The following is a 13,747-nucleotide window of genomic DNA, read 5'->3' as shown; positions in this document are numbered from 1 at the left end:
CATAGCCGGGCAGTTTCACCAAGTCAGCATCGCATACGGCCCATGTTTAAGTTAGCAGAATTGCATCAAAATTGTGCTGCAGACTGTCAACAAAATATAAAAAGTCGTCAAACTTGTTACGCAGAGACCGGACATTAATATGTAAGGCAGAGAAATTATTTAGGTCGAGGCAACCGTTTACTTTATGGGGAAGTAGTAATTCGTGATACTCCATATTTAGTTTTCAGTTTACGGTGAGTTATTGGGCTAGCAGAGCCAGGTCACTCTCTGACCGAATGGCAAAGGCGGAGTCCCCTTCCTTCCTCCTGACCAATATTTTGCCGTTGACATGCCAAGCAAATTTGAAGCCAAATCGTTTCGCCTGCTCTTTCACGATTCCAAGGAGGTCTCGCGAATACTTGGTCATGTTCTCTTTGACCAAGACAGAGCTGTCTACATCACGGAAGGCGCTCCATTTGGCGAACCATTGGAGAACCATAGGTGATTGTATCATTGGTTCTTTTTTTTTTACAAAGTCTACAATACAGTAAAATTTCAGTAAAAAAGCGCAGCAACTATAAACAAGTAAAAATGTAGAAATGCACCGGTAAAGGTTTTCAATAAAGGCCGCGCCGCGTATGACACCGCAATAATTTTGAAGTAGTATAGAACCAATTTTTGGTGGTATTTTTTTTTTTCAATTGGTAATGATGCGCAAGATATTCATGTGTAATTCTCCACGTGGTTTTTCGCCTACCACCGCTAAGTAATTTATAATAGATTTTACTTTCTTCTCCAGTTTCGGCTTCGGTTTCAGCAGCCGAGCGGTAGTTGTACGGTCACAATCAAGTCTATAGGTCACGCACGGGATGAAAAAAAAAGCTTCAACCGCAGACTCGCAATTAGCGCCCTATTTTACGCGTTCATTAGCCACTTGCTTCTGCGCTCCAGCCAGTTTTCTCTTTGCTCTTCTCAGAGAGCGAGAAATGTTGCTGGATTTCTTTGGTTGGTTGCATGCATGCTTTTTCCCTCTTTCTGCTCATCTTGTTCTGTGTAAGCCTCCGCTGGCATTTGCATACGCGCAGCTATCCCCTTCAGAGTCGAAGGTCAAGCGACACTTTTCTGCAAAATACATTCCCATAAATGATATGTGTTTTCCTGAATCAGGTTTCAGGCAACATCCGGAACAAAGACCCTTCAGTGCACCTATATATATTAGCTCTTCAGCTTTTATCTGTTGTTGTAATGTACGTGCTTTTCCGACAATATACGCTGCAGCGTCCACAGAATTGCGTTCAGGCATCAAGCTTCCAAAAGTTAGCATTTTTCTATGTACAAAGTGGCAAAGTTTTTTTTTTCGGCTCGAGATCGCGCGCAGGCTACAAAGAGAGAATGGTGCTTCGGTTAATTTGGTCGAAGTTGCAGGGATGGAAATTGAGTCAAACGGATGCTTAGGTTCAAGCTGCACGTCTGCTGCTGCGGGAATGAGTACTCGCTCCGCTCTTCTGCTGCCGCCGGCACCTCGAAAGCATTGTCAAACATCCCTGATGGTACATATGGATGTCGTCTGCACCAGCCGGAATTACCGGCACTGCGCTTTTGTAGTTTAGCCGCTGGTTGGTCACAGATGTTTCTCACCTTCCTTTTTGATGTCTTCTTAGACAGAGATGGCTGGGATAATGGTCGAATACCGTTGGCACGGCTTCGGACTTAAGACGTGGTCTATCTCTAGCGAGCTCGTTGACGATGCCGTTCACCGTCACTTTGAACGTTCTCTCGATGTAGCTCTCCTCAAAATGTTTTTCGCAGACAACACACGTTGGAGTCAACTTGCGGTCCTGTCTTTTAATCAGCCGCTTCCACTCCGCAAGCTGCGCAGGGTCCGATGGCACACCGAAAATAGAAACCTAGTCCTGATTCGAGCGGTAGCCACTCCGACAGTGCGACACGAAACATGTCTTTATTCTGCCCTGATGCTTTATTTTTAGCATCAGTAGTCGTTGCAAATTTATTTCCCTCATATGAATGCAAGGAAAAGAATGACTAAAACAAAAGAACAGCATAGACGCGTCCAAAGCGCTTCGAACCCCTGAAGGCACGGCCAGCGCAACTGCGGCAAATCAAGGGCGCGCCGGCGGCCGACGGCGTCGACGGCACCTTTACGATGAGCAGCGCCCCTGGCGGCCAACGTTGGAAGGCATCGCCGGTGAGGCCACCTCCTCCCATTGGGAGACCCCTCCGCCACGGCACACTAATAAGTATCCCAAGTAGCACAAAGTGGGCTATGACGGGGGGGCCCGCGTTAGGCCCGTGAGGGCAGCCCATACGGGCTCCTTGCGGGATTTGCAAAACGTACCCAGAGGGGCCCCACGTGGGCTGCCCAATTTCGCCGCGATCGGTCCCAAGCTGTATAAGTGTAGGCAGCCCAAATGGGGCTGCCCGCATTCAGCCCAGGTAGACGAATGTGGGCAGCACACCAGAACCATTAATGGGTCCCACGTTTGTGCAAGCAGTAACATCCCATTGAAGAAGGCTTTAATTTTTAAGTCGATTAATCCCTCTAATACCTGAATTGTACAGGCGCGAGATTTGCGGAGGCCAGTCCGTTTCGGGCTGACCCACGTGCTGCCCTCATGGGTTGAATCGGGCATTTCCAGGGCTGGCCCTGAAAATGCCCGAGAAATTAGAAATTTATTCCCAACACTACAGTAATGTGGCCTGGCCCACATCACCCCAATATGTTGGTCTGAATATTTATTTCGGTGCTGCGTGCAGAATAGTAATGCCGTAGGAATCATTTCGAGGTCGTTCAGTACATACTCGTAAAGCGCAACAGTTACTGTTGCATATTTTCTGTCGATATTGCATAATTAACGTAGTTTATAGAGTAAACATAGATAGTCTTTATTCATTGCATAGATATGCTTAGGGCAGGTATGTGAAACCTCCAGAAGAGGCAATTAGTGGCCGGTATAACATGATTTACATAAATAAAATGGTGCCTTAAAGATAGGGTGGAGACGTTTCAGAGCGGCATGCCCGCCTACGGCCAATTTGGGGCCCAATGCAGCCTTTCGTGGGCCGCCCCAATTGGGCTTACCTTATTCTTACCGTATGGACTACGAATATATGTTGCATTTTCCCGCAAGTACCCCAAGAAGTACCCGTGGGGGCAGCGTGGTGGTGTGCTCGCTTTTCAGCCCGGCCGCAAACCATGTGGGACCTATTCGGGTTTTGCGTGGGCAGCCCCAATCGGACTAGCCCGTCATCTATTTGCTTTAGGCCCACATTTGCATCGCCTCTGCCCTAAATTGCCCCGCAAGAGATCGATGCGGGCAGAAGCGGGAAGGAGTACTTGCCTGCCCCGCTAACGGCCATGCGGCAATTATCTAGGTTTTTGGTGGGCAGCCCTATTTAGGGCAGCCCAGGAATTTTCTGCATGAATTCCACATTTTCGTCTGACCTTCCCTCAAGTGCCCCTCAAGGTTCCCATGTAGGCAATGTGTGGACATACCCGTATTTAGCCCCGCCACTGCCTATATGGGAACTATTCGGCTTTTGAGTGGGCAGCCCCAATTAGATTAGTCCAGGCTTTTCCTACACAGAGCCCAAATTTTATTTGCATCGGGCCTAAAATTTCCCAAGCGGGACCCTTGAGGGCCAGATGTGAGAATATGTAATCAGCTAGCCCTTTCCGCGCCTATATGATGCCCAGATGGAAAAAGCAGGGGCAAGCCCAATTTGGGCTTGCCCGCGTGACCTCATGGGTGTTATTCTGGTTACCTAAGCCCAGCTTGCCCATACGGGCCCCAAGTGGGCCACGTAATGTGTGCTACTTGGGATATTCTAGGCACTATAGTCGGGCCTTGCTCGCATCGCATGCGGTGAGAGAATGCGATCCGGAGAACGCCAGGAGGCGCGAGGACGGGATTGTGTGGTGCGTCAACACGGAGAGCGGGCGCTGGAAAACTGTGTGCGAACGTGCGTCTGCAAAACAAAGATTTGTAAATGTAATCCAGTTGTCAATTGTGAATATGCCCTGTGTCGGTAGCTAAGTCATCGTCCCGGAAGCCACGGGACATGCGCACACAGTCGGCTTCTGGGGGAGAGGAGGTCGCCCTTCTTTCCAGTGGTGGCTATAAAACCAGAGTGCAATAAAGCACGAAGGCTCCTTTTCCCTGCAACCGTGTTGTCATGTTCTATCGACTGTGACAGCCGATACATGGTGTCAGAAGTGGGATGCCACCGACCAACTAGATGTAATTCCTAAAGCCACCGGAGCCGCTGCGTGTGACAGGGGACATCAGCAAGCACTGGGAGCTCTTTAAACAGAAGTTCGAGCTCTTCTTGACTGCATCGGAGCCAACCGAAAAACCTCGACCAGAGTCTGCGAATGCCGCGCTGCTCTTGAGCATCGCAGGTGAGGAAGGCATCGCAATCTACAACACGTTTACCTTTGCAGATGGCGAGAAGAAGCTCGACTATGCGACGGTGGTGAAAAAGTTTGAAGAATACTGTGCTGCCCAACGGAACGAAGTCCACGAGCGGTATATCTTCAGGAAACAGATGCAAGATTCCGGTGAGCCCTATGAACATTTTTTGCGTGATTTGAAGACGCAAGCCCATTCATGCAATTTCGGCTCATTGACAGAGTCAATGATTAGAGACCAAATAGTTTTTGGCACCAGTGATAGCAAAGTACAAGAGAAGTTGCTCGCAGACAGCCAGCTCACCCCCAAAAAAGCAGAAGGAATCTGCAAGGCCGCTGAGAGCGCAGCTGAACACCAAAAGATATGGAATGAGCGCCAGCAGCAAACGGTGGACTTGGTGCGAAAGGAAAGCCCGTTTTTGGGTAAAGCGCAATCAAAGCAATTCAAGTGCAGAAAATGCGGCCGAACTCATGCGCCGCGAAGCTGCCCAGCGTTCGGACGTACATGCAGAAAGTGTCAAGCAAGGAACCATTTTGCGGTCTGCTGCAAGGCAAATAATCAGGTGGACGCACTGCAAGAATCCGAAGAAGACTTTAGCGTACTCGACGTGTCGGTTAGCAGCGTCAGCAGTCGACGTGAATGGACCGTTGAAGTATGCATGAACAGTTGCTGGTGAAGTTGAAAGTGGACACGGGATCCCAAGCTAACCTGTTGCCCTTCGGTCTTTACAGGAAGATGAATCCCAAGCCATCATTAATGCCGAGTAGTGTGATCCTGAGATCGTATGGCGGCGGCATTATCAAACATATGGGTGTCCTCAGAACTCAAGTGGAGCTGAATAACCGAAAGAGCGTTTGCAACTTTTTTGTAGTGCGCAAAGGAAATCAAGCAATCCTTGGTCTTGAAGCAAGCGAAGAACTGGGTCTTCTGCCGCGGGAAGATCACAACGTAACAGTAAACAGTTCTGATGAAGTCATTCACGATTACCAACACCTGTTCAGCGGCACAGGCTGTGTTCGACGCCAATACCGCATGGCCCTGAGCGAAGGCGCCACACCTGTTGTCCAAACAGCGAGACGGGTACCTCTGGCTCTGCGAGAACCGCTTCGGCTAGAACTTGAACGCATGGAAAAGGCTGGGATCATCACAAAAGTCACAGAAGCCACAGACTGGGTGAGTCCTCTCGTTATCGTTCGCAAAAAAGACGGCAATATCCGAGTGTGCATGGACCCTAGAAAGATAAACGAATGCATTAAGCGAGAACACTACGAAATGCCAAGGCGAGAAGATATAGAATCCGAGCTAGCGGGCGCAACAGTGTTCTCCAGACTTGACGCAAACTCGGGGTTCCATCAGATCCCATTGCACGAAGAAACCTCCAGGATTTGTACTTTTGCAACACCGTTCGGTCGATATCGTTTTTTACGGATGCCTTTCGGTATTTCGTATGCCTCTGAAGTGTTTCAGAAAACACTTAATGAAATTTTTGAATCTCTTCCCGGCGTGAAAGTGTACGTCGACGACATACTAGTCTGGGGCACTTCCCGGCAGGAGCACGACGTACGCCTTCGGTCAGCTCTGCAAGCAGCTGAGCAGGCCGGTCTCACATTTAATCGTGAGAAGTGCACAGTTGGCGTTCAAGAAATTGAGTTCTTGGGCGACGTTATCAGTGCAGAAGGTATAAAACCGAGCCCTTCACTACTGAAAAGTATGTTGGAAATGCCCGCCCCCTCTGACAAATCGGGAGTTCTGCGAATGCTGGGGGTCGCAAACTACTTTGCAAAATTTTTACCCACGCTGGCGGAAAGAACGACTCTTCTCAGGAGCCTAATCAGACAAGATGCAGTTTTTGAATGGACAGATAACCATGCGAGTGAATGGAAAATGCTATGCCATAGCATGAGCCAACAACCGCTCCTGTCAATGTTTGACCCCAAAAAACCAACAAAAGTGTCCTGTGATGCATCACAGAATGGGATTGCTGCAGCTTTAATGCAGTGTCATAGCGATTCCTGGAAACCTGTGGCTTATGCTTCCAAAGTGCTCACTGACGCGCAGCAGCGGTACTCTCAAATAGAGAAGGAAGCACTGGCTATCGTATACGGGTGCGAAAAGTTTCACCACTTCGTCTACGGCCGGCAGGTTATTGTGGAAACAGACCACCGCCCATTAGTTGCCATCCACAAAAAAGCAGTTGGCGATATGCCACCAAGGCTGCAGCGGTTTTTTCTTAGGCTGATGCGTTATGACATAACAATATTCTTCGTTCCAGGAAAAAAACTTCTGCTCGCCGACATGCTATCAAGGGCCCCCGCCGAGGACGATAAGAGCATCCAGAGCGATGACGTGGAAGTTCATGCCGTAAGTGTGGTTTGCTCACTTGTCAGCGACGACACGTGGAAGCGACTGGCCGTAGAGACGACGAACGATCCTTATCTGAGCTCCGTTCTAAAATGCCTAAGTAATGGTGTTCCTATCGAAGGGCCGCTGAAGTCAAGCGAGGGCGAACTGTCCGAAGTTAGAGGCGTCCTGCTAAAAGGCTGCAAGGTTATAATACCAACTACCTTACAACAGGAAATGTTAGAAAAAATACATCATGGTCATATGGGCATTAATAAGAACAAACTCAGGGCACGGCGTCTAGTTTTCTGGCCTGGAATGAACTCAGACATTGAGGCGTTTGTCAAGAAGTGTAGCGACGTATGTATGCAGTACGCCTACAGCCAACCAAGAGAGCCATTGAAAATGCGTCCTGTGCCTGAAAAGCCCTGGTACCGAGTGGGCATCGACATCTTCCAGTATGGTAGGAAATCCTACTTGTGTTTATACTATGCGTTGTCAAACTTCCCCGAAGTAGAACTGCTTAACGACTTGTCAGCGAGGAGCGTCATAGAGTCAACTAGCTCCATTTTTGCACGATACGGCATACCAATGGAGGTATGCACAGACAATGGTCCGCAGTTCGCATGTAACGACTTCGCTGCCTTTGCAAAGCGATATGATTTCAAACACACCACCTCGAGTCCACGATTCCCTCAATCAAATGGTCTCGCGGAGAAGGGAGTGCAAATTGTAAAGCGCATCCTAAAGAAAACCAGCGAACTTAAACAAGATTTTTGGTTGGGACTTCTTGCTTACAGGACCACTCCTCTAGAGTGCGGTCGAACCCCTGCAGAGATCCTCCAACGCCGCGAGCTTCGCACCGCATTGCCGGACTTGCGCTGTAGTGCCAACTACCAGGTGTACAAGCATCGCCAGACCGAAAGCCTCAAGCGGCCGTTGGCTCCACTGCAGAAAGGTGACGTTGTTCGGGTGAGGCAGAACACGTGGTCACCGAAAGCTCGGATCTTGCGTCAGTCCAGGTTTCCCAGGTCGTACGACGTACTCAACGAAGGTGGAAGAGTTCTGCGACCAGTGAACCCTTTGAGAGGGAGCTGCCGGACTTCGTCGACGACGAAAACAGCTCGGACAATTCGGCAACCTCGGCCCGCACTGGTCCACCGCAGTCGCGTACTATCATGCCACAGCTCGGCACAGCGCCTCCAACGCAGGATCCCCCGCGCACTGCCTCGCCAGCACCAGCACTAAGGAGATCAACAAGACAAATAGCACCACCTCGGCGGCTCACGTACAACAAGGACTTTGTACAGGTGCCTTAAATTTCCAATGCAAGTGAAGTCAACAAGGCGTCTGTGCGAGGGCCATACACCATTCAGATTTGTTTGTAACAGTTTTCTTCTCTTTTCGCTTTTCCTCTTCTTTCTTTTTTTTTCCAAACGAAGGAGAATGTATCGGTAGCTAAGTCATCGCCCCGGAAGCCACGGGACATGCGCACACAGTCGGCTTCTGGGGGAGAGGAGGTCGCCCTTCTTTCCAGTGGTGGCTATAAAACCAGAGCGCAATAAAGCACGAAGGCTCCTTTTCCCCGCAACTGTGTTGTCATGTTCTATCGACTGTGACAGCCGATACATGCCCATTGTACTTTTTTCGTATTTTATTCATGTTTCCAGTCTTTTCTTTCACATTGTTTTTGTTCTAATGCTAACAATTAAGTTTACATGTGGGTGTCTTCTCTACATGCACAATATTTGTAAAAAAAAAGCTACCTACCACGCACACGCCTGTAACTGTTACACTAAAGAGGTAGTTAGTGAATAAATAAGCTGTGATACCGAATTAAGCCTAATTGTAAAACAATGACTGCTTTATTTACTTTATGAACTACACAGTTATTCCTTCTTGCCATATGTAGCGCAAGCATTGTATTGCAGTGAACAACCACAGAATCGCGAAATTGGGCGGGTGAAGAAAAGTGGAGAAAAGTTACAGACTTCATTTTTTCGCACCTGTGCAAAAAAAAAAAAAGAAACCAGAAATTCTAAAATTATGCTATCCATGCACTTGGCATGCCGTCGAATGAAATGTTCTGCGGAGCTGCCGTTCCTGTACTGGCTGCTACAGGAAGCTATTTTGTGCTCATATGAAATTCAGTGTGACAAAGCCCCACGCGGATATATTTCGCGTGTCAAGTTCTTGTGAAATGTGGAAGCCGACCCGCCGCCGTGCCGCGGGCGACTCTAGCTGGCTCGGCGATCATTTTTGCCACTGTAGTGATTTGAATATTCGTGGCTTGTTTAGCAAATAGCTGGGGTACTCGTTTGCCAAATGAGTGTTTCAAGATAATAATAGAGCATTTACCAGTACCGTATATGCGCGATATTCCATCAGCAATTATTGCGCCGCGGTCATTGCAGTCGTACTTTTGATTATACACGTATGCGATGGTCTACTCGTTTGCAAAGCCTACAACGTAAGTTACGCGAGCTCTACTTATGTAAAATAGGTATATGAAAGAAATAGCGCCTTAAAGTATAACGGCTGACGCACTGCGTCGAAAATTCCCGCCGGGGCGGCGGCCGTGTGCACCGTGAACCACACGTGGAGCGTCAGGGCCTGAGTCTTGGATTGCATCACACAGCATGAAAACCGATACCACACCTGCAGAACGCATCCACTCGGGCAAGTCGGCGCCGCTGTTGCTGGCTCCCTGCCGTCCATGTTTGTGTTCCTTTGTTTGTACTGTTTTCAATGGACCTAGTAAGCAGCGAACAGAGCGTCCCTATTTCGGCGCGAGTGAGTGCGATTACTGGATTAGAGCAGAAGTGCGTGGTGTGTCGTCAACAAGAGCGGACGCTTGAGAAAAAAAAATGTGCGAACGAGTGCGATGAAGAAAAGTGAAACAGTTACGACGCAGTTAATTTTTTTCAGCATAACCTTTTTATTATTCATATTGTGATTGTACCTGACGTGTTTTCTCTCCATTTTTATTTTTTTCTAATACTTCTTAGAGCGACAGCGAAGCAGGAAGCGTCGATACGATTTGCCATATGTGGGAACGTCCATGCATGTGCGGACCGACTATTAATTTACCGCTCAATAACCCAGCTTTAATTTAGATCACCAATGTTAAATCGTTGAAGCGAGAGTATGTGCTTCGACGCTTCGTATTCGTATAGCTTAAATGGCCTAGTTTATTTTTAATGTGTATTTCGATGGAAGCGCGCTCGCCATAGTTGATCTGAGTCATGTACGAGTATTAATAGGCCGACGCTTATCGCTCATTAATTGCATCGCACTGCATGGGCGTCCAGCGGTAATCGTCTGTTTGAAGCTACTGTTGTTAAAACTAATACAGTCGGTGGCAAACAAATTCGCTCAAACTTTTGGACTTCTTTTTACCTAGAGCAGCAGGAATCGCCATGCAAGCAGCCACGGAAGAACCTGGACCATTGTCGAATAGAATACAAGAAATAGCAACCATTGCCTATGCACGATATATAACATGTCGTTTCGATGACAGTCCAGCCCCCTTATAACGAACTTGATCGTCACGCTGCATTTGTTCGTTGTATCCAAAGTTCGCAGTAAGTGGACCACATAATACGGGAAAAATGAGCAAGCGAGACGAAAGTTAACTAATTTTGAAAAAGTCCGTGATGCATGTCTGCTTCTTCAAAGCTGATCGCATCACTGCCGTTTCTAATTTTTCCAACGCGGTAATATGTTCATCGCCAAGGCCTCTGCTGCACACGAGTTCCTTAAGCTACGCGATGTAACCGATCGCGGTTGAAGCATTCACAGCAACAGGCGGTAGAGCAGCATCCTCGTCATCGTCCTCGTCGGTCTTTGGGCAGTCAGGAAGGGCTCGCACTTCACGCACAATAGCTTCGTCAGTGCATGGCTCCGCATTGTCCGCGTCGTCATCAGCAGAAACGAAATCGTCCCAGGCAACGTCAGGTCCGGCCAGCTGCGTGTCAACGACGCGTTGCCAGAAGTCCTCATGCGACCGACCTTCCGGTGGGTGATCTATCACGTCCTCGGTGCCTGGGCCCATAAAACCCGCCTTGCGGAAGCACTTTGCTATGCACTCCGCGGAGAGTTCCATCCACGCCGCTGTCAACATCTCCACGGCGGCAAGCAAGCTGATGCGAACTGGCATGGCAGCATCAATCGCAATCAACAAGCGTTGGATGACGCGCCGCCTGTAGCACACCTTGAATGCATGAATGATGCCCATATCCAGCGGCTGAATTTTGCAGGTTGCATTGGGAAACAAGAACAGCACCGTCACCGCACTCAAGGAAGGCTGCACATGGTCGCCACACAGTTATCCAGCAGGAGCAGGACCTTCCTGTTTTTTTCGTGCCATGTCGCGGTCGAACTCGACAAGCCACTCGGCAAATAAGTCACGACTCATCCAGGCTTTTGTATTGTTCGTGTAGCGTACGAGCACGTAGCTTCCAAAGCGTCGCGGCTTACGTGACTTGCCAAAGACAAAAGGCAGCCGCCGGTCACTGCCGTCCATATTGACAAACAGAAGAACGGTTATGCGCAACTTGCTGTTCTTCCATCCTGCGCACCTGTCGCCTTTCAAGGGATGCGTTTTAGATGGCAACATCTGATAAAACAACGCAGTCTCGTCGGCATTGTGAACGTCCCGTGTAGCACAGCTCGTGATTGTTGGGAGTTTGCCGGAAAGCCACGCATCGACGTTTTCAATGTTCACAGACGCGGCCTCGCCGACGACCGCCTTGAAAACAATTCCGTGGCAAGCCTTAAACCAGTGTAGCCATTCATTGCCTGGGCTGAAATCGGGAAAGTCCAAAAGGAAGGCGAAGTCTAGCCTTGGAGAGCATCAGCGGTCCACTGATCGAAACGTTGCGAGACCGGGCGTCAGCAAACCACTTCAGCAGTGCGTCCTCAACGTCCGCATAGGTCGCCTTCCGAAGGCGCTTTCCAGTCGTCGGGTCGGCATTCACGGTAGCACCAAGAATCTTTTACTTTCCCTTAGCAATAGTTGAAATGGTCGATTTCGACAGTCCGTACATCTGGACCAGTTCGCAGTTTTTTGCACCTTGAGCAAGTTCATAAACAATGGCCATCTTCGTTGCGATGTCGACAGCTTTCCTTTTAGCACCTGAAGAGGTCGGCGTAGAGTCCTCCCTCGCACCAGGTGCAAGTCAAGCCCTTGGGCTCGCGCGTTGAGGCAGCCTTCAACTCCCCGATCTGGGAAAGGCACGGATGCGGCAATGATGTCAACGCAGTGCCATCGCACAGAAAGAATCGATGGCGCAATGCCCTCAGCGTGGGGTGGCAACGGAGCAACAAATGGAGAACCGGTTTGAGCCGGTAGAGCAGGCGCCTCACTTTCCGGATTGGCCGACGCAGATCACGTGGATGCATCACAGCGACGCGGGCGGTGGCACTTTCTCTTTCGTCACCACGCACGCGCGCGCGCTTTTTCGTTTTCATTTTTCAACGCGCGCTTTTTCTTTTGTTACTTTATTTTACCCGCAAAGGAGCGCCGGGGGACGCTTTGTGCGCTGTGTTCGCGTCGCGTCAGGGGAACACAAAGTGCTCGAAATTTGCCTGCCGCGGGTTCGCAGACGAACGAAACCGCGCCAAACACCGCTGGCTCGGTCAACTACGGGGGCCCGACAGCTTCGCGTTCGCTCTAACCGAGTGCTGAGGCCACAACAGTACGCGCTATGTGAGACACTGCGCCATTGCCCCAATATATATTTTGATGGTAGCACGGCCGTCGTTCGTACTAAGCGAGCGTTCGTAATATCTGCGGCTGTTATAATATTTCTGAACTGTATTTCTGGCTGAACTGTATTTCTAATCTCCCGGTCGGCGTGGAACTAGTTAGCACCACCGCCGCCCTGGCGGATCGGCGAATGGCGGCCAACTTATTGATATTTGATGCTGTTGACCGATCGTCGGTCTCATCCAAATTCGTCACAGTATACATGTGGATTGATTACAGTGCCAGCTTAAGTCAATGGAGATCTAGTGTAAAAGAACGCGGTGTAATCTTAAGCAACGTCAACAACAGGTAGGTGGGATTAAAGCAAACACAACGGAAGCCAGCACCGCGGAACTATAATTAATTAGACACAGGATTTCCGAAGCATTTAAAATTGCAAAGGTGACTTGAAAACATCGATTATAACAACACAGTTATTGAATCCAAATGTTAAATGAGCCTGCAAACCGCAAAAGCACGTTAATGCGGTTTCCCGCAGAATATTTCCAGCCACAAGCTAATTTGCATCTAATATTGACCAGTGGCCGAAATAGAGAAGACAATGTTGACTAAAGTGTGTATCAATGCTTCTGACTTTCACAGGACATGGTAAATGAACTGACAGTATTGTCCAGCATATGCCACATATTGGCCAACACTGTTCGATCTAGCCATCCTTATGAAATGGCAATGCCAATACCGGTGATGAGTAAGGTACGCCAATGCATATCTGACATTGGCGGGCCATTGTAACAGAGTTGACATTATTGTCCAGCATATGTCATATATTGGCCAACATCAGTGTACTGACGGCTAACGCTGTCCGTTATAGCCATCCTTAACAAATCGCAGCGCCAACACCGGTGATATACCGGATATCCAGGCCCATCATATCCATCCTTGTATAATGGCACCACTGATATTGTGAGAGCATCGGATGTGACGGGCCAATGTTGTTATTATTATAAATAGGAACGGGCCAATATTGGTTACCAATGGAATCCTCAGGACCAGCGTTCGACATGTTATAGAATGGCACAACCAATACCAGCTATAAGATGGCAGGGCTGGGCCTACCTAGGGCTGATCTCTGTCAGCTCACTGGCAATATTGTCCCAGGCTCTTGTGCTGCCTGGGAATCTATTGGCTTGTTTGCACACACAAATAAAGCATAAATTTCGTGTTCTTCTCGTCGAGTTCAAGACCATTTAAGTTTAGCCTCAACAAGAGTTGTTGTCGGGCTAGTCGG

General features: G+C 49.0%; 1 pseudogene; it reads left to right on the top strand.

Moving 5' to 3' along the window:
• The window catches only part of LOC146187842 (uncharacterized), a 54,526-nt pseudogene extending 47,703 nt beyond the window's left edge, over nucleotides 1–6,823 (top strand).
• The last annotated feature ends 6,924 nt before the right edge of the window (nucleotides 6,824–13,747 follow it).

The sequence above is a fragment of the Amblyomma maculatum genome, chromosome 5 (genome assembly GCF_055883805.1).
Source record: "Amblyomma maculatum isolate TAMU_Amacu chromosome 5, ASM5588380v1, whole genome shotgun sequence".
NCBI lineage: Eukaryota > Metazoa > Arthropoda > Arachnida > Ixodida > Ixodidae > Amblyomma > Amblyomma maculatum.
This window is presented reverse-complemented; position numbering and strand designations above follow the sequence as displayed.